This window comes from Zootoca vivipara, chromosome Z1, assembly GCF_965207765.1.
Source record: "Zootoca vivipara chromosome Z1, rZooViv2.hap1.1, whole genome shotgun sequence".
Classification (NCBI taxonomy): domain Eukaryota; kingdom Metazoa; phylum Chordata; class Lepidosauria; order Squamata; family Lacertidae; genus Zootoca; species Zootoca vivipara.
Genome location: NC_142583.1, coordinates 53,550,196 through 53,576,390, shown reverse-complemented (window position 1 = coordinate 53,576,390; position 26,195 = coordinate 53,550,196). Strand labels below are relative to the sequence as shown.

The following is a 26,195-nucleotide window of genomic DNA, read 5'->3' as shown; positions in this document are numbered from 1 at the left end:
CTCCATGAAGAGCTTATCTTTCTTTGCCTCTTTTCTCAAAGCAATAGCTCTTGATTGAAATGGTGTGGCATCACTATAGGGATTGGACTACACAGCCACTCTTGTACTGATAGCAAATCAAGTAACAAGGCAAGAGAAAAATCTATACGAGAGCCATGAGTCTACTCACCATTTTCAGATCAAGATTCCTCCTTTTCTTTTTGTTTTGTTTTTTGTCCAAGAGATTTCCCCCCCCAGAATATTCTAATTCCTCCCTGAGTCTTCAAACAAGCCAATTTTAAGGAAACACCTCAAAGCTGGTCTTCTTCATTTCAAGCAGTTTTGAAGCCTCTGTGGAAATGCTGTATATTTGACATTACAAGAAATGTACAACGAAGAAGCTGAATTTTTAAGACTATTGTCTGAAAAGGAACTCTCAAAAGGTACTTACGTAATTATATCTCCACCAAAAACTAATGCCATGCTAATCATCTGCAAAGGTTTTTTGTGTGACATTTGATTAACTTGAAAGAAGATAAAGATTTTCACTTCTGACAGTTCACAAACCCTGTATTATTTCTATAATTAATTACTCCGTAGGGAGTCATTTCAAATTATTAATTAATATGCCTTGTTTTAATTAATATGAATGTGCTCTGTAAGATGGAGCTTTTTGATGCACATTTATCCTATTATTTCTTTTGGAGCAGGTTTTATGAAGTTCACAGTGGGTCTTCAAGTTCTCTTTGTTAGTTGAGTCAATTCAGGTGCTCCAAAGCCTTTGAAAAATATAATTAACATTGCATTCAGGAATAGGTGAATGGTCTTCCAGGTCCTAGCCCAACATGCTAACTATTACATTCGTTCAATGACATTTGTTCATTAATTTTTTTTAATTTAAAATATGTTATCAAGTTGTCCAAATGTGTCTTCTCTTCCCCCTCCTTTCCTTTTTCCTTTTTTTACTTTAGCTCATTGCATGCTTGATGCTTTGGGGGACATCAGCAATCTCGTGCCTTTAGCAGCTGTGTGGTAAAATTAATACAAATGAAAAGTGCAAAAAACTGAACTATTTTGCTGGTTTTTTTATATGAACTTTTCAAGCACACTCTTATTTATTTTATTTAGAAGTAAGCAAACCCTGCAGTGTCCTGTGGAGCTTTGCATGAAAGTGAATGTAGGATAACAGCCTTTCCAATGTGAGTTTCCAGCCAAATCCCTTGCTTTATGTGTCTGTGTTTTGAAGCAGGATTGAGATAGCACAACTGAATCTAGAGAGACCTAGATTTCCGTTCATTCCTGAGGAAGTATGACTTAACTTTGTGTACACTCATAAGACTAAGCATAGGACTAAAGCTCTGTTAGATGTTATATATTAATGAAACAACAGTGCCCAAATGGTCACTATTTCTTTGCAAAGGAGGAGGCCAGAGAAAGAATCAGAATGGGTGGAGGCCAAGCAATTCTTCTTCCATCTGAGAAGCAACTATGACAGCCAGTGCTGTTTTCCTAGAAAAAGAGATGCTGGAGCTCACCAGGAACTTCTCCCTTGTTCTCTTAGACTGGCCATGGTGTTAATCTTAAAGGCACCAGAGCTGAGCTCTCGTGAGCTCTGGCTGGAAAAAAAGGCCCTGTTGACAGCGACTCCTTCTGAACTAAAGTAGATGCTTTACAGTTTTGTTAGTGTTGCTTGTAAAACTGCAGCACTTAAATATCCACAGTGCGTTTGCAACAGAGAAAGATGGGAGCAAGCAAGAAGTTGACCTCACTGGCCATGCTTCCGTGACATCCTTGCAGCCCCACCAGGTTTAGTGGGCACCAGCTGTCCTTGAGAAATGCCTTATATTTGCTATACATGGCAAGGTTTTCTAATGGTAAATAAGAAAATGAACAGAATAGAACATATATTGAGAACCAAAAGCCATCAGTATCAAAACACCACTTAATCATATGGCCTTGTCCTGGAAATCTCATTACTTGGAGGCAGAAATAAACTAGTAACTTGCTCATCGCTGGGAAAGATGGAATACCACAGTGATTTAGTAGCAGACTCCAGTTATTCCATTGCCTCTCAACAGCCATCTTTGCAGCTACTAATGCTTTGTGCAATTCATGTGATCATATTTAAATCAGCAACATTTCAGCAAAGCAACTGTGTCGTAATCTACCACCCCTGAGGTAGCCGCCATCATTTCCCAGAAAAAGTGCATGATTAGGCTAGAGCTTGAAAAAAAGAGAGGACAATCTAGTCTAGTCCAATCTCCAAAATAAGATGCTCTGGACCTGAAACATGCCAAACAGAGGCCAGTCCAGCCTTTCTCTGCATTGCATCGCAGCTGTGACCCTCCAGACATTGTTGAAATCCAATTCCCGTCAGCCAGCGTGGTTAATGATCAGGGATGGTGAGAGTTGCAGTCCGATGACATCTGGAGGGCCACAGCTTCCCCAGCCCTGTTATGCATAGAACTGTAGCAGGACAGATGTATTTTACTGTCAAAAATGATAGAATACAGCACTGATTCATGCAGCAATGCCAAGGCAGAAATATTTATTAAGTATCAGTATTTTAAAAACTTGCCAGCGTTTCTCATCGGCCCAACAGAAGCTGTGTGTGATATTCATCAATGTGTCAGTCATTTTTCTGTGGGCGATGGTAATTTTTAAAACCAGATGAGGGCAAGGCATTGTGCTATATTTATATTGTGGTGAAGCTCACAGCAATTTCAGTGGAAATAAAAAAAAACAAAAAATGGGCCGCTTTGCTGATACTTGAAAGTGCGCTTCCCTAATGGAAGGCAATTGCTGGTAATATAAATCAGCAGCTTTCACTTATGGTAATTGAGAACGTCAGCCATGTAGATGCTTACCTTTGTTTTCTGGTGGAATGCAACTGTATTGTTAACTCTGTGGAAATTAGGTTGTTTATCAAAAACTGCCTGGCAAACATCTGTGAAGGTGGTATGCAAACTTTTCAGTCATTTGGGGCAGCCTAAATATAGCCCCCTTTCTCACACTGTTTGAAACACTAACCAAATTGCCTCTTCCAAAATGAAATGTCCTCCTATGACTCCTGTCAAATTGGATCATCTCCCTCATAATGCAATAGCACAGGACCAGTAGCAGCAAAGTATCTGCTTTGCACACAGAAGCTCCTAGGTTCAATCTCTGGCAACTCCAGGCAAGGCTGGAAAAGAACTTTGCCTGAAATCCTGGAGAACTGCTACTCAGGGATTCAAACCACCGACCTTCTGATCAGCAAGCCCTAGACTCTGTGGTTTAACCCACAGCACCACCTGGGTCAGGCTTGCATGCCATTGTTTGGCATACTGCAGCTACTACTGATGGTGGATAGGCAGATGTTAGAACACTTTGAAGAGAAGCAGAGGGCACTAACCATACTGATGGTAACCAACCAAACTGATTTCTGGTGCCAGCCCTGTTTGTCCAGTGATATCTGGAAGCCAAGGGGTGAGTCTCAGGACATGCCGGAAAGGCTATCATTATCCAGGCAAAATCCCAACCTGAGCAAAAGCACTTCCTGTTGAGGAAAGTCAATGGTCAGCCTTGGTGAACTGATTTAGTCCAGGATCTGGGAATCCTTTACTGACCAGGGTAGCCTTCCCCAACCTGGTACCCTCCCCTTTGGACCACAAGTCCCATCAGGTGGCTGGGAGAGATAGGTGTTGTAGTCCAAAACAGCTGGAGGGCTCCATGGCAGTCCGGGGATATGTTAAAATCTGTAGCTGCAGTGATTCCTCACATGGAGCAGCCAGGGGCTCCCAGCAGCTTCTCACCCTGCTGGTGATAAACATTTGCACTTTCCTGGGAATCCTGGAAACAGTGTATCTGAAGAAGTGTGCATGCACACGAAAGCTCATACCAAAATATAAACTTAGTTGGTCTTTAAGGTGCTACTGAAGGAATTTTTTTATTTTGCTGGAAACCATAGTTCTGTTAAGCGATTTTTAGTGCAATTCTCAGCACCTTCCTCAAGCTACAATTCCTAGGATTGGGGGGCAGGGTAAGCCAAGATAGTGTGTGTATTTGCACACCCGCACACCCACCACAAATCTGTAGAATTGATTTGCCTATTCTCTCTTTGCTTCCTTCTTTCCATATGGTGAACTCCTTGAAGGAAATCCCTAGACACATTGCAGTTTCTCCCTTTTCAAAAAGTACACTTTGATATTCAGAGAAGCAAAAAGCACCTTGCCAGGAATATGACATATGTGTTGTGGGATTTGAAGAAGTGAACAGAAAAGCAAGGGGTTTCTCAAGCAAGTGTCTAACAGCCAGGAACAACAACATTATACCATATGGTTCTCTTGACATATGTCAGGCTCCATGGACCTGATCCTAGCTTCCAAGCGACATATGTCACTTTCTTATATATAGCTAGCAGCCAAACAATATACTTTTCAGGGTTTTGGGGTTGTTGTTGTCTTTTGCTAATGAGAGTCCCAAAGATGGGCATGCAATACCAGCACTGAATTGAAAATAAAAGACAAATGTGTGAAAGGAATTAAGAAATGAGAGGCAATGAGAGTATTTCACTTGATAGCCATAATGGAAATCAAATATTGGAATCACAGTTGAACTTCCTGTTGAGCGTAACGGAATCTGTTCATAGACTGCAGGGGTCTCAGTGGGTGGCTTGATACTTCCAAATATTCCGTTTTATAAAGTTGCAATTTCTGTAATTTCCTCTCATTCCCCTTTAACTGGAATTGCCATTGCTTTGTCTGGAAGGTGAAAGCAAGCTTGAAAAAAACCCCAACCATTTAAAGATGCCTTGGGAATATAGGAACACTGTGTTAAACTTCAGTCGCTTCCTTTTCAGTCTTTGCCTACCAAAGAAAATAAAGGGCATGTCACAGCGCAAGCCATGTATTTCTACTCAGAGGTAAGAAGCAGGTGGGGATGTGGGGAGATGGAGTGGTGTAGCCATTACTGGAGCTACCATAGCGATTGGTCTTGGATTTATACTTCAACCTGTTGTTCCGCCTTAGGCAGTACAATGGCTTGGGCCAGGCAAGCTCCAGGCTGGCATGTGAATTAGAATGCAACTATCCATTGCTTTTTATATTTTTCTAACTAGCATGATACACTTCTTCGTCCCCCACCCGCCAAAATACTGAAATATCTATAAAGTGGCATTACAAAAATATATATATACAAACATGTATATTAGAGGGTAAAATGTTTTGCAGTTCAGGCATGCTCCTGGACTCAGGCTTCTGTGGTAGCCAGGAATGCATTTGCACAATTAAAGCTTGGGCCCATTCCTTGAGATGTCCAATTTGGCCACAGTGACACACACCTCGTTTACATCCTATTTCGATTACTGTATCATGCTTTGAAAAGCGCTCAAAAACTGCAGCCAAATTGTTGACCGGAGCTGGTTACAGGGAACAGTCCCACTGGCTACCTGTCTGTTTCTGTGCACAATTCAAGGTGATGGTTATGACCTATAAATCCCCACATGGTTAGTTCCCACTTATCTGAAAGACTGTATTCCCTCATACAAACCTGCCTGGGTTTTGAAATCTCCAGGGTGGGCCCTTCTCTTGGTTCAGACACCTTCAAAGGCAGGGTTGGCGAAGATGTAGAAATTGGCTGTCTCAGGGGATGCCCCCAAGTTCTGGAAATCTCTCCTTGTGGTTTACTGACTGCTTTCAATGAACGGGCTGGTGCTGTGCTGCTTTTATTATAATTCATTTTTATGTACTGTATATAGTTTTAGTTCTATTAATGTTTACTTATTTTTTCCCTATTTTTTTTAGTCAGTCTTGCTTTTATCTGTCAGCTGCCTTGAGCCCCCCTAAGGGAAAAAATGTGGGCTATACGTAAATATATAATGATGATGATATCTAAAATAATGCAATTTTTATGATTTTTTAAATTTTAAAAAATGCAGATTAATATGGAAATGGGATGGAATGGACTTATGAATAAACATAAGTGAAACCGAAATAGACCAGAAACACATCAATTTGCCCATCTGTACCTTAGAGTAAGTTCTATCGCATAAAAATGCAGCTTACTTCAGAGCAGATATCTAGAGGATTGCACAGCATGTCCCCGTTTAATATTTCATATTCCAAATACTGAGAAGGCATATGCACAGAGCAATCATGCACTGAAATGAGCCCAAAACAACTTTTGCAATCACAACCTCAACTTTTAGAGCCATTGCTGATCCAAGGACAGCTAAGGAAGCAGCAGGTGAAAGTGAGTGGCCGTCACACAATTAGTTTTCAGCTTGTGGCAGTATAGATGAGAATACTTTTGAGACTGTTTCAAGACAAGGGTGCATCATAGCAGTTTCCTCCTGCAGAAACCAGTAATTAAAATGGAATGGAATGCACATAAGCCAATGTGCTATCCGGGATAAGCACATGGGTACATCATGCTGAGCTTTGGTAGGCAATTACAATCTATGCTGACTGGTTTCGGCTTTCTAGGGCCTCATACTTTCCCCAGCACCTGCTGCGTTATTTACTTGGAAATGCCAAGGGTTGAACATGGGACCTTTGGCTTGCAAACCAAGCTCTCTTCCACTGAACTCTGGCCCTTCCGCGTGTGAGGTCTGAATCTCTGCTCACTGCAAAGCTCATTGGATTGTCCTAGCCAAGTTGCAATCGTTCAGTCCGTCATGTTCTCCTTCATAAGGTTAAGTGTTGCTTTCAAAAGTGCTCTGGTTTATGGCAGTATTACCAGGTGAATAGCAGGAAGCCCAGAGCCTTCTCTGCATTTCTGTAAGACTCTTGCTAAAGCACCTTAAAAGCATTCAAGGGATTTCAGCGCCATTAATCTGGCGCAAGGAAAATTGGAAGCAAATGGAATAGCGACAAAGTAATGGTATACATAACCGACAACATCAAAACTGTGGCAAACCGTACTTGCACACCACTCTGAACAAATTCTAGAATTCGAAAATAATGAATTGGACACATTTGTGCCCATCCAGGAAAATCAGGTGATTAGGAATCCCACATTTATGAGAATTTTAACCAATGAGAATTTTATAAGCACCCCTTTTTTTGGCGACCCTGCAGATGTTCTTGATTAAATGTCTGCATGTGCGTGGTGTTTTAAGCCTTAAATGGTTGATGCGGAGACACTTATGGTGGGAATGCATTGTGACCCTTGTTTTAACAAGTGGAGACTAGCAGTTCACTGGAACTGCTACATGAACTCAAGGAAGGAAAAGTGAGAAACACATTTTGACAAGGTATACCAAACACAGATCCTGGCAAAAGAATTAATGAGCAGAACTGTGGATGGACTCTGGTCTCCAGGGAGCAAGCAAGGCTGCCAGAAAGAAAAAAGAACTGGGTTAGCTCACTAGAAAATGTAGAAAGGATAAACAAATTCAATGAGAAGATTGAAAATATTAGCTACACATGAGCATTAGTTTCAGAGCAAATTATAGCCCAAGATTTTGGTTATCCAAATGTAACAGCTTTGAGGCAACTGAGTCATCCACAACCCACAAGGGCCACATAATTTTTTTTTAACCCTTGCAAGTTGTAGTGACCAGACGTGTTTAACTAATGGCTTAGCAAAATTTATTGGCGAAGGGTGGTCCAGTCTCCACAGGACAGTGGATGATGAGCTATATAGTAACCTTGTGATCTCACTATCATAGGTTTAAATTAATTGAAATGGGTGGGTGCAACTAAACTACACTCTTAAAAAAATATAAAAAATAAATTTTGGTTCTTTTCAGATTCTGTCCAGTCTCATTCTGAACAAACAGACCCTTTGATCACCTGAAAATAAAGTGGGTAGGAGTTTTATTTATACATGTTTTAATGTTCATACAAAAAGTTGAAGTGGAAGAGAAAGGCCTCTTTCATTTCCTACCTACTGCATTGCCCTACATCGAAGCCATCATGAAAGGTGGTCATGGAAACCGGGTTGTGATGTGGCTGAAAGAGTTACTCTCCCCAACGAAGACTAATTCTACCATGATAGTTCTGCTTCTGAGTTCTACCTGAAAAAGAAGAATATCAGATGAGCCTTCTAGATGAAGCCAAAGGCCATTTAGTCCAGCATCCTGGTTCTCAATGTGGCCAACCGGATGCCCAGAACACTCCCCCTCTTCTGTGGTTTCCAGCAACTGGCTCTCAGAAGCATAGTGGAGACACAGCACTATCATTTTGGCGAGAAGTCACTGATAGCCTTTTGTTGTTGTTTAGTTGTTTAGTCGTGTACGACTCTTCGTGACCCCATGGACCAGAGCACGCCAGGCACTCCTGTCTTGCACTGCCTCCCCGCAGTTTGGTCAAACTCATGTTCGTAGCTTCGAGAACACTGTCCAACCATCTCCTCTTCTGTCGTCCCCTTCTCCTAGTGCCCTCCATCTTTCCCAACATCAGGGTCTTTTCCAGGGAGTCTTCTCTTCTCATGAGGTGGCCAAAGTATTGGAGCCTCAGCTTCAGGATCTGTCCTTCCAGTGAGCACTCAGGGCTGATTTCCTTCAGAATGCATAGGTTTGATCTTCTTGCAGTCCATGGGCCCAGCTCTAGGCTTTTCAGAATTTCTTTTAATGAATGAGAGCATCTTGATAACACCATCAATGCATCAAGGACATATAAAACAATATTTTCAACGGCTGCCACAAAGGATCAAGATCCCTCTCAGGGATGAAGCAGTCTCGTAGCTACCAAACCCTTTTAACAGCATGCAATCCAGCCTCAGGAGCGCTTCTTCCTGGCTGCTTGAGAAAAATGTGGAACTACAGGAATAACAAAGCTGAAAGAATCATTGGCTGAGAAGTGGATCATTCTTAAAGGGAGATGTGACAAGCTGGCAATCAATTTCTCAAGGTCCAGCAGCAGAAACCATTTGACAGAGAGAAGATGTCAAGCACAGGATAACTCAAATGCACGTGTCTGAAAAAGTACTGAGGAGCAAACTGAAATCCTGGCTCTGATTCTGCATTATATCACCAGATTGCATCATAGGGCTGTCCTCTCAAGCATATTCTAAATTACTGGCACTCTGCTGAGTTATTTTCATCAACACTTGCAAAGAATAGAGATAGATTTGCTTTATAGATTTGTACTCCCTAATTTAAAAACAAACAATAACAAACAACAAAACCAGTGTCACTTTAATAACATTTGCGCTAGGGTAATTAAGATAACACCAAAGTTTAGTTGGAACACAGGAACCCTGAATAATGCTGCAAGAATGAAATGTTCCTAACTAAATGGGAGGGGGAAAATCTTTACCCAAATGGAATGGGCATATTAGGCCTGTCAAATAAATCTGGAGTTAAAAGATTTCTAGTAGTTAACCATCCAAAATCCCAATAAATCCAGTGGTAACTCTCCTATTCAAATCAGTGGTGTTTGAGATTGGGCTCTAAGGGCATTTAATAGTGCTGTTTACTGTGGGTTTTTTTTTTTTTAAAGCATCCACTTACACATTAGAAGCCATTTACGGAGGGAAATACATTTTATTGATCCGGCAAATGTCAGGGATAGGGATGCAGACTACCATGTACAATCCATTGACAGTTTAACTACAAGCTAGCAATATGTATGTTTCTTAAAGGTAAAGGGACCCCTGACCATTAGGTCCAGTCGTGACCGACTCTGGGGTTGCGCACTCATCTTGCATTATTGGCCGAGGGAGCCAGCGTATAGCTTCCAGGTCATGTGGCCAGCATGACAAAGCTGCTTCTGGCAAACCAGAGCAGCACATGGAAATGCCGTTTACCTTCCCGCTGTAGCGGTTCCTATTTATCTACTTGCATTTTGACGTGCTTTCGAACTACTAGGTTGGCAGGAGCTGGGACCAAGCAACGGGAGCTCACCCCGTCACAGGGATTCGAACCGCCGACCTTCTGATCAGCAAGCCCTAGGCTCAGTGGTTTAACCCACAGCGCCACCTGGGTCCCTAGGTATGTTTCTTACCTATCAGTTAAAAAAGTCACTCAACTCTCCAATCCATCTTACGTTTATTCTTTTTTTTTTAGTACATACTGAAATAGCTATACATCCAGATTATTCCGGTTGTTAAAATGGCTTTGCTCTCACTTTGTACTACCAGGATCTTATAAAGAAAGAAACATTGCAATGAATATAATCCAAAGACCCTATATTCTTCTTGCAATTATTTCAATGATTGGGCAACGTTTTACAAAGAACGTATCTTGCAAAGGTCATCTCTAAAAGCAGGTAGGGAAGCAGGAAATATGATAGTTGCACCACTTAATGGACTACTTTAAAATAATGTGCTGTTGACTTTTCCTACAGGAATAATGTTCTGTGAATGAAGTTGGATGATGCTTAGTTTACTGGGTGCTGACAACAAAGGAGGAAATCTATTGGGGGAAAATGGTACAGAAGTATACAAGCAGTAGGGGGGGGAAGACTACAAAAGCTGCTGGCTTTTCTTCCCGGTGCCATACTTTGCCTGAAGTTCAAAAGGACTTTTTTTATAACCAAACAAGACATTTTAAGGGAATTTACGTGTCTTATCCACTATCACCCAATCAAAAGATATCATTTACATTGAAATAAATCCGAGAGATAGCTAGTTTAGGATTACATCTAGTTCCATGTTAGGAGCCATAGGGAGTTTGGGCTCTTGGTAACTGACTTTGCTGAGATTGCTGCCATAGTGGGCAATCTATGGTGGTCAATGTAATAGCCATTCTTCAGCCACACAGTTTTAATAGAGAGTAACTGAAGCATTGTGGGATGCAGGTGGTGCTGTGGGTTAAACCACAGAGCCTAGGGCTTGCTGATCAGAAGGTCGGTGGTTCGAATCCCTGCAACGGTGTGAGCCCCTTTTGCTCGGTCCCAGTTCCTGCCAACCTGGCTGTTCGAAAGCACGTCAAAGTGCAAGTAGATAAATAGGAACCGCTCCGGTGGGAAGGTAAACGGCGTTTCCGTGTGCTGCTCTGGTTTGCCAGAAGCGGCTTTGTCATGCTGGCCACATGACCTGGAAGCTGTACACCGGCTCCCTCGGCCAATAACGCGAGATGAGCGCCACAACCCCCGAGTCGGTCACGACTGGACCTAATGGTCAGGGGTCCCTTTACCTTTAACAGCAGCATTACAAACTGTTGAATTCTAGCACTCAGTATAAGGCAGCTTCTCACATTTCTAATTTCAGTTTCAGGTAGATTAAGGTGGGAAATCGCAGCTCCTTGTTCCAAGCTCCTTGTTCTGAATAGGTTCCATGCTTCTTCTCTGCCACTCCCTGTATCTGCAGTGAATATCACCTGTTACAGGCTGAACTGCAGACTATCAAGAAAACAACAGCCATGCCCTAGTCATGATGTATTAATGGTGTGTCTGTTAAAATTTCATGAACATTCATTTCGCAATGGACATTATCATGAAAGCCTTGGATGCCACAGCTGCTACCATCTTAATGTGAGAGGGCAGATGATGTGAGGTGCTTTCTAGGTCTGCAAATCTATGCCCTTCTCTACATCACTGATGAGCTGAGAGGACAAAGCATCTCTCTACATTATATTTTATCATTTCCCTATGAGCCTCAGGGTTGTATATTTAACCCCATTCTTTAGGTGAAATTGAGAGCTAGCAGCTTGCAGAAGCATAGCATTTTGGCTCTGTGGGGATTTGAACCCAGGTCTCCCTGGTTTGAATCAAACACTGCAACTACTATACCACACTACCTCTTTGCAACGGAAGGCCACAGATAGAAAGTTTCATAATATTTCTGTGCAATCTGGGATTTTAAAATAGATTCTAGTGCTGCATTTCTAATTTTCTAGATGAATAACAAAGCTGTGGGTGGGAGAGAGGATGGAGATGGGGTGGAACTTGCAACCCTGACATGTCAACAAATTTACAAAACTATGTCTCTTCAGAAGAGACGCTGCTAATTTTAGAAGCAGTTTTGAAACGCAATTAGCTGTTTGCATCCAATTAATAGCAGCTGGAACAACCAAAATCTCCCAGCCCTGCAATTTATTATGAGCAATGATTTGGATCTAAACGAAAGACATTCCATCTAATTGCGAAGGTTCAGATTCTGAAGGCTGCCCATTATGTCCCTCTAATGTTAACAAAACTACCAGAGGTATAGCCCATATGCAGATTGCTCACTTTTTGAGCTGCGGAGTGAGAATAGCTGCCAAGCTATGGGTGCCTACTTGCATCACCGAAGCAGTTTTTTAAAAAATTGGAAATATGCAATCCCTACATGTTACATTGACCAGGACAAAGAAGTACCCTATAAGTACATTTGTTGGGATTTACCGGAGTTCTTTTGCCCTAGGCATTTTTGCCCTAGGCATTTGTGTGTGTGTGGAGAAAGAAAGCTGTAAATCAGGCATCCCCAAACATCTGGAGGGCCAAAGTTTGGGGATGCCTGCTGTAAATAATAGGTGACTGAACCTTGGGGACCTTGTTTACTATTGGAAGGTGACCCATCCTAGAACAAGTGTGATGGACCTCTGACCCTCTAGATGTTGTTGTACTACAACTCCCACAACCCCTGACCATTGGAAGTGCCTGCTAGGGCTGATGGGAGTTGCTGTTCAGCCACGCCTGTTACAGAAGGACTACACAGAAATTCTGCTACTGTGCAGATCAGGCATCCCCAAACTGTGGCCCTCCAGATGTTTTGACCTACAACTCCCATGATCCCTAGCTAACAGGACCAGTGGTCAGGGATGATGGGAATTGTAGTCCAAAACATCTGGAGGGTCCATTTTTGGGGATGCCTGGTGCAGATTCTGCAGTGGAAAGTGCACCAAGGGGCATAATTACACCCCAAGGTGTAGAAGAGGCATTCACTATCCCCCAGGCAGGAAGCCTCTTCATGCCAGCACCTGGCCCTGCTTTGTGTTTTGGTGAGTAATTAGTTCATGGAGTAAAATGGAATAGACTCCAGATAAAGTTTAGATAAGACTGTAGCTTTGAGGTTTTTGTTTTTTTTTAAAAAAACAATCAAACAATATATACAGTGGTACCTCTACTTACGAATAACTCTACTTACGAATGTTTCTACTTACGAATGGAGCTCTGTCCGCCATTTTGGATGAGGTTTAGATAGGATTTTTTCTACTTACGAATTTTTAGATAGGGCTGCTTCGACTTACGAATTTTTTCTCCTAATGCATTCCTATGGGATTTGACTTACAATTTTTTTTGACTTACAAATGCGCGTTCGGAACGCATTAAATTCGTAAGTAGAGGTACCACTGTACTCGTATATACTCGAGTATAAGCCAACCCAAATATAAGCCGAGGGACCTAATTTTACCTCAACAAACTGGGAAATCTTATTGACGAGTATAAGCCGAGGGTGGGAAATGCAGCAGCTACTGGTAAATTTCAAAAATAAAAATAAATACCATCCTATGCCTTTCCCAGCTGCCGCCTTGCACAGAGCAGGCATAGGACAGGGGTTCGGAGAGGCGCTTCTCCGAACCCCCAGTCCTGTGCCTTTCTCCACCGCCGCCCGCCTCACTCGAGTATAAGCCGAGGGCGGCTTTTCCAGCACATTTTTGGTGCTGAAAAAGTAGGCTTTTACACAAGTACATATGGTAAATTTTGTGATCCCCCCCCCACTTCAAGGTTTATACTCATTCATCCTGTCTGCAGCAAACTTTTTAACCCCCACCCCACCCCACCTCACCTCACCCAAGTTTAGAGCTGCTCTCTTTCTCTGCATTGCTTTGTTGGATAGAAAGGCAAAGTCTGGTTTAAAAAACCAAAAGCAACATTGACCTCCCTACCTCCACTGTGTCAGGTTCTTTGCTTGTTTGCCCAAACTTTCATACCGAGGCTGTATCATTTCCCCTCATTACAGCAGCATGCACTGAAAAATAGGGAATCACATGACCCTGACTACCAGCCGCTAACAGATCTGAGATTTCTGCTCCTAAGCCAAAGGCCATTAAAAAAATTCTCTGGGAAAATCCAATTAAAGTAGGAAAGGAAAAACTGGACACATTTTATTTCCAAAGAGGAAAGCAGAAAATACAGTTATGCCAGGACTCTATGAAGACTAGAACTTCTCTATACTTGTTATTGCTTCGGGTTTCAGATAAGGAATATTCTAACCACATCCTGGTTAAGTCACTATTGCATTTAAATAAGTCTGCTGACTTCCATATTATGCACAGTCGTAGTGACATGACATTCTTTGTCTTAACTCTGATGCTGAAATACAACTAAATGGGCCTTTTTGAGGAAAACAAGGACAGCTGTTGAAAGCAGAGCAACAAAAAGTGAGCCTCAGTGGTGTGTAAGGACATTTGCGAGTTTCACATGAAGCTGACACAGAGGCTGGGAGCTATCACAGTGCTGGAGCAATCAGATCACCACAAGTACAAGGCAAAGCAATAGGAAACCATACAAGTTCTTCCTCAAAGTCAAACACCTTTGTTAGTGATGGATTGAGGATGAAATCTGTAAATTGTGCCGAGGGCCTTCGGGCGGCTCCCTCGTTGCGAGAAGCCAAGTTACAGGGAACCAGGCAGAGGGCCTTCTCGGTAGTGGCACCCGCCCTGTGGAACGCCCTTCCACCAGATGTCAAAAAGAAAAACAATTACCAGACTTTTAGAGGACATCTGAAGGCAGCCCTGTTTAGGGAGGCTTTTAATGTTTAATCAATTATTTTATTTTATTTTCCTGTTGGAAGCCGCCCAGAGTGGCTGGGGAAACCCAGCCAGATGGGCGGGGTATAAATAATAAATTATTATTATTATTATTATTATTATTATTATTATTATTATTATTATTATTATTTAAATTTTAAACCTCCTGTCCCATGTGTGTTGGAGAAGTATTAAACAAGCTGTGAAGCCCTTTTAGCAGAGCAACAACACATGCACTTTTGCAGCTTACTGGAAGCTAGGAATTAGGCAATTACACCTTTTATCCCTGTTTATTTGTGGTCTTCTGACCTTCCCCTCTTTGTCACTGTTGCTAGGAATGAACCACACATTTTAGTAAATGCGAAAAGGTTTGCTTACATTTCAATGCAGGCAGCAAATACATAAAAGTGGTATGCAGGTAAAAATACTACTCTGTTACAAAACAAAAAAATCATTTCCAAAATGGAGTCTGGGTTCTGAGTAGAGCTCAGGCATGTATATCTGCTCACATTGTTTGCTTGAAAGAAGAGCGAGCGAGCTCAGAAAGGAAGCACACAAGATTATCTCCTTTGTTAGAAATTTCCACCAAGGCATTAAGGAAGTGACTTCATAAGTCCCTTCTATATTCAGGAACTCTTAAGAATGTCAGGCCCTTATGTGCTCATCTGGCAATCACATATTTGTGATTTTGACTGGAAATCCCACAGTTAGAAGCCAGAAGAAAGAAAAAGAATCAGTCCTGAGGAAGACTTACACATACATAAAGAGCTCCACATTAGAAGACTTGTAGCTAGAAAATCCATTATGTCTGAGGTGTTATAAACTGACATGGATAATCTGGGCATAGCTGCCAAGTACCCCGTTTTCCCCGGGAAACCCCCGTATTTTCTTTCCGTTTCCCGCAGGTGTCCCGAATGGCAAAATAACCCGTATTCCCCCGGATTATGGAGCTCCTGCCGGCGGTCATGTTCTTCTGGTGCCGCGCTGGCACCGGAAGTCGCTCCTACGCACTTCCGGACATGCGTAGAAGTGACTTCCAATGCTGCTGTGCCCATTTTCAAAATGTCCGTAGCACCAGAAGTCGCTTCTACGCACTTCTGGACATGCATAGAAGTGACTTCTGGCGCTGCGGACATTTTGGAAATGGGCACAGCGGTGCCAGAAGTCACTTTTATGCACTTCTGGACATGTGTAGAAGCGACTTCCGATGCTGCTGTGCCCATTTCCAAAATGTCCGCAGCATCAGAAGTCACTTCTACGCATGTCCGGAAGTGCGTAGAAGCGACTTCCGGTGCCGCGGCGCTGCTGATCCCGTATTTTTCAATCCGGAACTTGGCACCTATGAATCTGGGTCTATTCTTTGATGGCCCATTCACATTGTTTTCTGCTGCCTTAGATAAGAGGAGTAGATCTTGTGGGTTTAGTTATGGGAGAGCTGATATCAGCTGAACTTTAGGAGAAATACACTGATGATAAGAGCTGCTTGATGGTGGATAAAGGCATGGTGGCCTTACCCTTTCTAGATATATTCAAGCAGAGGCTTGCCAGTCATCTATTGAGGTTAACTAAGTATAAGTTCTTGTGGAACCTTCAGTTATATAATTTTCAAAAGAAGCATTGAATGTGAAGTGTTAAATGCAGGTGATTGGACTTCACAGATCCTCAGCTCTTTTAAACGAATAACAGATGAGCCAGAAAAACCTACTCACATAAAAGTAATTTGACCTTCTCATGTCATATTAGCTGTTAAGCTGTAATAATGTTTCTTTAGAAGGAATCTCAGCCTTAAAGGAAATATTTAAGTGATAGATTGAAGAACTTCCACCAACACGAGCTACTTTAATATTTAATCACATTCTCTCCCTTACCCTCCTTGTCTAGTCCCTAAGGCATCATATTTCTCTGAATATGATTTGTGGGGAAACTTATTGATCCTTTGAGTTATCCCGTTAAAGCCCATTGAACTTATCTGCCCCCACCTCAAAAAAGACAGATTTCAAGGAAGAGATTGCTGAATATTTGTGCCTTCCTGTTTCCAAAGTGGAGGATTATGGTTGCCAGAGATGCACTGGAAGCAGTTGATGGTGCAAGTTCTAGTAGGAACGGGACTGGTGCTATTCCCCTGGGTGGGACATATTCATAGAGGTGCCAATCCAGGGCTCGAGTCAACTGCAATTCTGACTCTAGACTGAGAAGACTTATCAAAGAGGACTGGAAGATGGGTGCTTCCAGGTGGAAGGTTCCTAGTGCAACAATATCAGTTCTTTTCTGCTGTGAGCTACAAGCAATTAACCAGTCAGACTTCAGAAGGTTTTTCTTTTCAGTGTGTACATTATGCTGGGTTCCATTTCCAATATGTGGATGGCACAGCTTAGTGGGCAGTGTTTCCTGTTCCCCATTCCCCACACTTCATGGTCCCCACACACCCATTTCTCAGCACCGTTTTGGCTCTTTTGTGTGCATGTACAATCAGCACATGGGACGCGGGTGGCGCTGTGGGTTAAACCACTGAGCCTAGGGCTTGCCGATCAGAAGGTCGGCGGTTCGAATCCCCATGACGGGATGAGCTCCCGTTGCTCGCTCCCAGCTCCTGCCAACCTAGCAGTTCGAAAGCACGTCAAAGTGCAAGTAGATAAATAGGTACCGCTTCGGCGGGAAGGTAAACGGTGTTTCTGTGTGCTGCTTTGGTTCCCCAGAAGCGCCTTAGTCATGCTGGCCACATGACCTGCAAGCTCCCTCGGCCAGTAAAGTGAGATGAGCGCCGCAACCCCAGAGTCGTCCGCAAGTAGACCTAATGGTCAGGGGTCCCTTTATCTTTACCTTTACAATCAGCACAAATGCACTAATTTTCTTCAAATTATTAGTCGCACATCTGTGATTTTTCTTTTCCTCTTTTCTTTACCCCAGTCTGTATCTGCATCCGATTTGAAATTGTTTTCACATATTCAAATTTTTAAATTGTTTAAATTGAATTTATGAAATGGTTTCCATTGTTTTTATTGGAATCGCTTGGAGCTCTTTTATGAGAAGCAATTAAAAATGGAATCCTGGCAATCTGCCCCATCCCAATGGGAGATTCCCCCCCCCCCCAAGGGATCTCCAGGGAGATGGTGGTGGCAGGACTTTCTGTCTAGAAGCCCAGCTCTAGATGATAGCATCCCCTAGTAGTTTGCTTGAAGAGGACCACCTCAAGCAGTTCACATTGTGTTGGACTCCAACATAAGGCTGTCCCCCTCCGACTGACCAGCCATTGACCAGGACTCAAGTTGTTCAATCAATGGATCCATGCCACATGCCTACTCCAAACCTATTTTCTGTAATCAATAAAGTAATGGCCTTATTTTAAACCACAAAAGTGACTCAGGACTGTTTGCTTATTGCTGTTTCCTGCCCGCTTCACTGCCTGCGAGCCCTCAAATGAGAGAACATCTGGGCAAATATGTTAACAAAATAAAATAGACCAGTATATAGGAGATAAGGCTACAGGGATATTTGAACCAAGTATACACTACATAAAAATGGGAAAACACAACAAATCAGAAAGCACTGCCAATACCAAGTCACTGATGGAATCCAATGACTACTGGAAAGGAAACAATTTTGTCAACTAACACAGCAGCCTAACATTAGCTTTTTAATTAAGAAAGGAAATCAATGGTTTTTGATGTTCTCCTTGGTCTCATGAAAAAGCATCTCCAGATTATATTGAATTAGACTAGCAAGGCAGAATAATCAAGTGTATCTAATGAGTACGATTAATTATAACTGAATTTCCTCTGATAGATATTCATCTCAATCACTTTTAAAATACATACACACATATATGCATACATAATTCTAGATATATGCCACCTTTCCATAGTTCAACCCATGCCCAAGGCAGTTTACAACATGAAAAAAATACCTAATAACAAAAGTAGTCATAAACAAATAAAACATGAAAAAATATGCAACCAAACAGTTCAATTTCCACATAAATCACAACATCTAAAATAAAGATACAAAAAAGGTGGGAATTTCAAATTTTCTCTTGGCATTTTCTTTTCGCCCCAATCTTGTTGGTTTGGTTTGGTGAAAGGAAAATAGAAATGGTAAAATAAAATAAATTCCCTGGATGCCTAACTCCAGGTTTGGGGAAAGTAAGTACTTTTAGGTGAAAGAGCTCCAGCAGATTTTTAAAATCACAAAACATGCAGCAAATTTAAGCATGGAAATATAGGCAATTAACACCTTTAAAATATTCCCTTCTAAGTTGCTTCCAAAGTTCCCCATTTCCCCTGGCATAGAAAGACACCACAATTTAGTAAGTTAAAAATGGTTTACTTACAGAATTCTTCAAAGGTCAGAATCATGAGCTTTTCTGTACAGCAGCAAGAAAAGACAGGCGGTGTAACTTAGATTCCAAAATGACAGATATTTCTAAAGTATTTGTATAGGAACATGAAGTTGTTTTGCTTGAGACACTTGCTCTAAGCTTGAAGCAACCAGCTTAGACTTCCTTACTGGTAGGTTTCAAATGGTGGAAATGAGAGTTAACCTTTCCTCCCAAGGCGAGAGGGAATACATGATGGTCTTAACTCTTCCATGGATTAATTAGATTTAGGCATGTTGTTTGTATAAGGCTGATTTATCCCACAAATATAGCTAGCTTTGTGATTAGCAAAATTTATCCAACATTTTCTAAACCTTTATTCTTCTAGGGAATAAAGCTTTTTACACCCAGGAGGATAGCTGTGCTAGCAGCAAAAACAGGATCTTGAGGCAGGTCAGATACTCTACACAGAGGTTTTGTTCATATTCATTAGATACATTAGTGAGTTTAAGGAGTTGCATTGTTGTTTTTTAACAGAGTCATGGAAAGCACAGGCTACCTTGGATCACCTTTCACCCCTTTCTCTCTTCTCTCTTCTGCTTTTCCACAAGAGAAATAAAACCTCTCACTTTGGGGAGAAAAGATTTGAAGGACAGAGTTATGAGGGGGGGGGGGGGAGATATGAAGGGAGAACCATATAGATTTTCCATGTCTGAGACGTCTCAAAAGAAAAGGGTGGGGTTGTTTTTTTATGGGAGGCTAACCTGTAGCATTCCAGATGTTGCAATTCCTATCCAATTCATGGTAAGGGATGATAGGAGTTGGAGCTCAAAAGCCTCTGGAAGTAGATTCTGGCCTTCTGCATCTTCCCATCTGAATGATGACAGGAGATAGATGTTTAGAGATAGAGAGAGTATATATCAGGGGTGGCCAACTCCCAAGAGACTGCGATCTATTCAGAGAGTTAAAAACTGGCAGTGATCTACCCCCTTTTGGGGGGTTCAGGTCAAGGTTGTTGAGCTTTTTGGGGAGGAGGAAAGCCCTGTTTTGGGGGGTTCAGGTCAAAGTTGTTGACCTTCTTTTAGGGAGGAGGATGCCACATTTTTGGGGGGTGCAGGGCAAAAATGTTGAGCTTTTTTTAGGGGAGCTAAAGTTCTTGAGCTGCTTTGGGGGGAGCCAGTGATCTACCAGTGATCTACCACAGATGTCCAGTGATCTACCGGTAGATCACGATCTATCTGTTGGACATGCCTGGTATATATGATTCAGCATAGGACTACTAATCACCATCCTCCCCCAAGTAGGTGCCATCTAGATGTTGCTGGGCAGCTACAACTTCCACAATTCCTGATCATTGACCAGGATGTCTGAGGCTGATGGAGGTTACAATCTAATATTGCTAGAGAGCACCAGGTTGGGGATGACAGATATACACAAATTAGAAGGATTCCCACTTCCTTTAATCTGGCTGCAATTGATGTTACTCTTGATCACATTGGTTTACAACTCAATGGAGCTTATTCTTTACTTGGGTGCACCTGAGGAATGAGCGCACATGGTCAGAATTTCAGGGGTGGGTGGAAATTACTGCCTGCCATGCCCTCTTGAAATGCCACACCTGAGGAAACTAGCAATTAATGCTTATGGCAAAAGACTCAGAAAATGTTCATTGGAAGCAAGCCATGGCAAGGGGGAATCTGATGAACATTTAATATCATTCTATTAAAAATTGCAATTGGAAGAAAATTCAATTAAGACCATCTGTGTGATTCACTTGCAGGTAAATGTGTAGAAGATTGGACTCCTGTCTGGGGAGATAGTAAAATAATGATTTCATCAGTTACTTTATGCAGTCTGCAAAATTTAGCCTGGTGGCATTAGGGAAGGTAGATTTCAATTAGAAAGAAATAGTACCTTTCCAGTACTATTCAAGTAAAATCTAAGCTGCCATTTCAAAAAAAATTGAGCCATTCAAGAATTTTAGTTCCAACTGTTTAACTTCCGGATAACAGCTTTATAATGAAATTTGTATACCACATTTTATCCATAGATCTCAGATTGGTTTGCAAGATAAAAGCACAAACTGCTGTAGTTCAAAAATCCTAATATTCTTGGGAACTGTTCTTCATTCTGTGAATGCAGTTGAGTCCAACCACCTCCATATAACACAATCCATATAACAACAAGAAAAAAGAGTCTATAGGTAGGGAAACTCTGGTCTTCCAGCATCCTTGGATTCTAATTTCCATGAGCCCCATGGCCAGAGAATTGTGTTCCAGCAATATCCGGAGAGCCACAGGTCACTATCCCCTGACACAGAATAATGAACATCAGCTGCAAACGGAGACATAAACCCTTTTAACAGTAGATTTTCAAATGCATTGAACTGATTATTGTTGGAGACAGTGTGTTAGCAACTCCTCTAGAGCAAGTAAAAACAAAGCTGTGAAAACAATAGTGTAACTAACATATGGCTGCCCAGATGTTGCTGAATTACGACTCCTACAATCCCTGACCATTGGCTGTGCTGACTGGGGCAGATGGGAATTGTTTCTCGGCAACATATGGAGGTATAGTTGGCATCTGCCTACCTTGAGAGACAATGGAGAACACCACACCAAGGTCCCAATGCATCACTGCTACCCTCTCCCTGCTGGGAAGCCCCATCAAGCCAAGGTGTTGGGAAGCCTGGACAGCAACTGTGCCCCACCTGTGCCATTTCATTGGCTGCTGCAGCTGTCATAGAATTCTATGTGGGATGTAATCCACTGGGAGCAGTCAAATACAAAATTCCTTGTTTTGCTAGAGTGGACATGCAAGGGAATGTTGGGTCCAGCCAGTCAAAACTTCCTGTTCCTCCTGGCCTGGAGCATCATTCCTAGCATGTGACTAGTGGGCAGGCGTGACCATTCCAGACCTGGTAAAAGGTCAAGGCATGCTGTCACTCTCTTTCTTTTTCCATCTTCTTTTTATTGCTTATGAATAAGATTGTGGTGTCTTTATTCTTTTAGGAGGGATTTAAAAGGGAATCTTACCAGGAACATACAATTCAATCTAGGGAGATTGAATTGCATAATAGTAAGAGGCTCTAACAACCCTGCAACCAGATTTCTGCTGTGCGTGAGAAGGGGAATGTAATCTCTGCTAAGTAAAATAACTTGCTAGCATAAGTTAGGAAGGATATTAATAAACAATATAACTTCTCCTGCCACCCTGAACTTTCCCACATTCTACTCAATATTGATGTAGAGTAGACTCCAATGTATAGTCAGCAGAGTAAAAACTTGTAAACATGTTATATAAACACATTGCAGGATCCCCCAAAATAGACCAGAGGCAATTGTATTTCATCCAGCAGAGCTTTACTGCTACTGAAGGGAAATGAGCGTAATGGGATAACCCAAACAGCATGAACCTTCTGCTTGTTTCTTTCACACAGAGAAGTTTCCAGAACCCTCTTGAATTAATTAGAATAAGAAAGATCTCTATACATTGGATCAATATTTTCTGTACTAAGAAATGCAAACTGACAGCACCCTGCAGAGCCACAGGTTTACTGCCCTGTGTCAGGTTTAACACCTGAATTTGTGTCATGATGAGATTATTTGGCACCCAAAGAGATGAGTGCCGGAGATCTGTGCACTGGGTCTTAATAGTCACATTTTTACCTAAAACAACCACTGGGATAAGGTGAAGACTCTAGATCTGATCAGAGCAGCAGTGGCAGAATAGCTTCTTCCCACACTGTATCCATGAGGTAAATAACCTGCTCTATTTATTTATTTAAGGATCAGAACCCATATGAGCTTATAAACAGATTTACCAGACTGGAATGTAATATGATTTTTAAAGATCAGATTGCGTCCCCCTTATAAGCGGATTACAGAAAACCTGTAAATGTTTGTATGCAGTCAGGGCAATCTTTTTTCTTCAATAGCATTAAAAAACCACCCAGTACTATTGTTAAGAAAAGTTTCCTTTAACTTGGGGGGGTGAGGAATTTTTCTTTTTCTATCAAAGACCAGATTCCCTCGGGGACTGTATGTTGGTGGTGGGTGGGACCGGAGTCAAAAGTGTGTAGAGCGACCCCCCCTCTCTGTCACCCTTTTCTCTCTATTTGCACCTCTCTCCCTTTCCCTCTCTTTCTGCCCCTGCCGCCTTCCCCACCAAGCAATAGCTGCCAAGGGCAGGATAAATACCTCTTGCCAGAAGTATGTAGTTATCACTTGCAAAGCACTTTTCTCCACTCCTCCTTCCATTACTCCAGTGATAACCAATGTTGTGCTCTCCAGATGGGACTATAACTCCCACCATCCTCGGCTATTGGTTGTGCTGAGTGGGGCTGATGGGAATTGGAGTCCAGTAACATCAGGAGAAAACCAATGACAAACCTAGACAGCATCTTAAAAAGCAGAGACATCACCTTGCCGACAAAGGTCTATACAGTTAAAGCTATGGTTTTCCCAGTAATGATGTATGGAAGTGAGAGCTGGACCATCAAGAAGGCTGATCGCCGTAGAATTGATGCTTTTGAATTATGGTGCTGGATGAGACTCTTGAGAGTCCCATGGACTGCAAGAAGATCAAACCTATGCATTCTGAAGGAAATCAGCCCTGAGTGCTCACTGGAAGGACAGATCATGAAGCTGAGGCTCCAATACTTTGGCCACCTCATGAGAAGAGAAGACTCCCTTGAAAAGACCCTGATGTTGGGAGAGATGGAGGGCACAAGGAGAAGGGGACGACAGAGGATGAGATGGTTGGACAGTGTTCTCGAAGCCACCAACATGAGTCTGACCAAACTGTGGGAGGCAGTGGAAGACAGGCGTGCCTGGTGTGCTCTGGTCCATGGGGTCATGAAGAGTCACACAATTAAATGACTAAACAACAACACCAGGAAGGCATCCCTCAATTTCCCCACCACCACCAATGAAATTAGGTGCAGGTAGGTAGCCGTGTTGGTCTGCCATAGTCGAAGCAGAACAAAATAATTCCTTCCAGTTGGTCTCTAAGGTGCTACTGGAAGGAATTTTTTTTTTATTTTGTTTCAATGAAATTAGGCTGAGAGTTGTGTGTTATTTCCCCAAACCTGCTTCCACTGTTCAGAAGAAATTATGATTGACTAATAATATATTGTTATAAGTTGTGGGGGCGGGCTGTCGTAAAGCCTAGAAATTAATCAATGGTAGGATTTTGGTTATTAGAGCTAGGGCCACTAAGAAACAATACAGGGCAATCGTCCTTCCCTTTGCCCTGAGGTGTGAACAGAAAAAGGAGAATTGGAAGGTTGCCAAGATAACTGGGCGTGATGTCACAGGAAGAGCCTGGGGCCTGTAACGAAAAGCATGGCATAGCTGGAACAAAGGACAGATCCATATTGGACCGTTAGGCTGAAAGCAGGCTGGAAGAGAGACATGGACTCAAGTGATGTACTGTTGTGGGGAACAAGCCCCGCTTGAGATGGCCATTCTGTAAGATCTATGTAGACCAAAGGTGTAAATTAAATCATATTTCTTAAAGCGATCACAGCACCTGCTGCTTCTTGATTCTGAAATTAACACAGACCCTGGATGAGTGCCTGGACCTCCCTGGAATTTTGCCGCCACTCGGCAGAGAGTGGGGGTGGCACCCCACTTTTGTAACAATATTAAGCTGTGACTGAAAATCCCACAAAACCACAAATTGCAAGTATGTGTATCCCCAAATGGCAAAAAACATCTGCAGACATATTCCCAATATGACGTGCATATGGCAACAAAATGGAATGTGAGCCTGGTTGCAAGCTTATCTTTATTTTGCCCATTTCCCTTTGTGAGAGTGCTGCCTTCACAACAGTTTGCATGTGGGGGTGGTTGGTTTGCTCATCAAATGCATTCCAGCCCCCACTCAAAGCTCATCTAAGCAAGACTGATCAGAGGGCTGCCAACATCTTGACGGGTGAATTATTAGAAAATGTAAGTATTTTCCTGTTGCTGAGGTGCAAACAATCTGGTAAGTGCAGTAGCAGGAGAAACTTCCAATTAATTTCACAGTTTTTGTGATTTGCCATTTTGCCTCCTCGGTAATGTGTATGTGTTGAGTAGGAGAAACTAATCTGTGAGGATGAAATACAGGCTAATTGGAAATTTGCACCTTGCAAAATGATCCCATTACTTAGTGTTTGTGTGTAGGGGGAGGCTGCTACATATACTGTATAACCAAATTACAGTGTGCACCAGAAACTGCGTTACAAGAATATTTCGTGTGGGTAATAAGTTCGGTAAATAATCATTATGCATATATATTGAAATTTGTTGAATATATATTTCACTGGGATGCCTTTCTTACAGGGCGTAATTTGCTGACTGAGGGGGTTTAGGTTCCAGTGGCCTTTCCATGGGTGGAGAGGCACCTATGGAAGTGGGATGACATCTCCACTGGTGGTTTCCCCACATCCAAAATGCTTATGAGGAGCTGTTAAACATTAAAAGCTTCCCTAAATAGGGCTGCCTTCAGATGTCTTCTAAAAATCAGATAGTTGTTTTTCTCTTTGATATCAGGTGGGAGGGTGTTCCACAGGGCGGTCACCACTACCAAGTAGGCCCTCTGCCTGATTCCCTGTAACTTGGCTTCTCGCAGTGAGGGAACCAACAGAAGGCCCTCAGTGCTGGACCTCAGTGTCCGGGCAGAACGATGGGGGTGGAGACGCTCCTTCAGGTATACTGGACCGAGGCCGTTTAGGGCTTTAAAGGTCAGCACCAACACTTTGAAATGTGCCTGGAAATGTACTGGGAGCCAGTGTAGGTCTTTCAGGACTGGTTATATGGTTTTGGCGTCCACTCCCAGTCACCAGTCTAGCTGCCGCATTCTGGATTAGTTGTAGTTTCCGGGTCACCTTCAAAGATAGCCCCACATAGAGCGCATTGCAGTAGTCCAAGCGAGAGATAACTAGAGCATGCAACACTCTGGCGAGACAGTCCGCAGGCAGGTAGGGTCTCAGCCTGTGTACCAGATGGAGCTGGTAAATTTCAAAGAATTTTGCATACATACCAACCTTTTACTGAGCCTGCAGTGGGGATTTTCTGTTCCGATAGCAGAGCTGGAAGGGAAGATTCTGAAAGAGAAGCAGGTTATTGCATAACCTTCCCTGAAAGGGGTTGTGGCTGTCTGGAATCTTGAACAGGAGCTCTCAACACTGTAACGTTTTATTGCCGGTGATACTTTTCCTTCAGAAAAGCTATTTAGACTGATAAGAACATAATTCTTATTACCCAGATCCCAACAGCATAATCACTGCATAGTAACAATATTTTACACAGTGGCTTG

The 26,195-nt window shown here is 42.4% G+C and overlaps 1 long non-coding RNA gene across 1 annotated transcript; it reads right to left on the bottom strand.

The window, feature by feature from the left end:
* Nucleotides 1-233: 233 nt before the first annotated feature.
* LOC148687384 (uncharacterized) lies at nt 234-25,988 on the bottom strand. Its single transcript, XR_015947913.1, has 4 exons — nt 25,924-25,988; nt 19,655-19,763; nt 18,906-18,938; nt 234-341 (listed from the first exon to the last, which is right to left on the bottom strand). It is a non-coding gene; the product is annotated as an uncharacterized LOC148687384 (long non-coding RNA).
* Nucleotides 25,989-26,195: the final 207 nt, after the last annotated feature.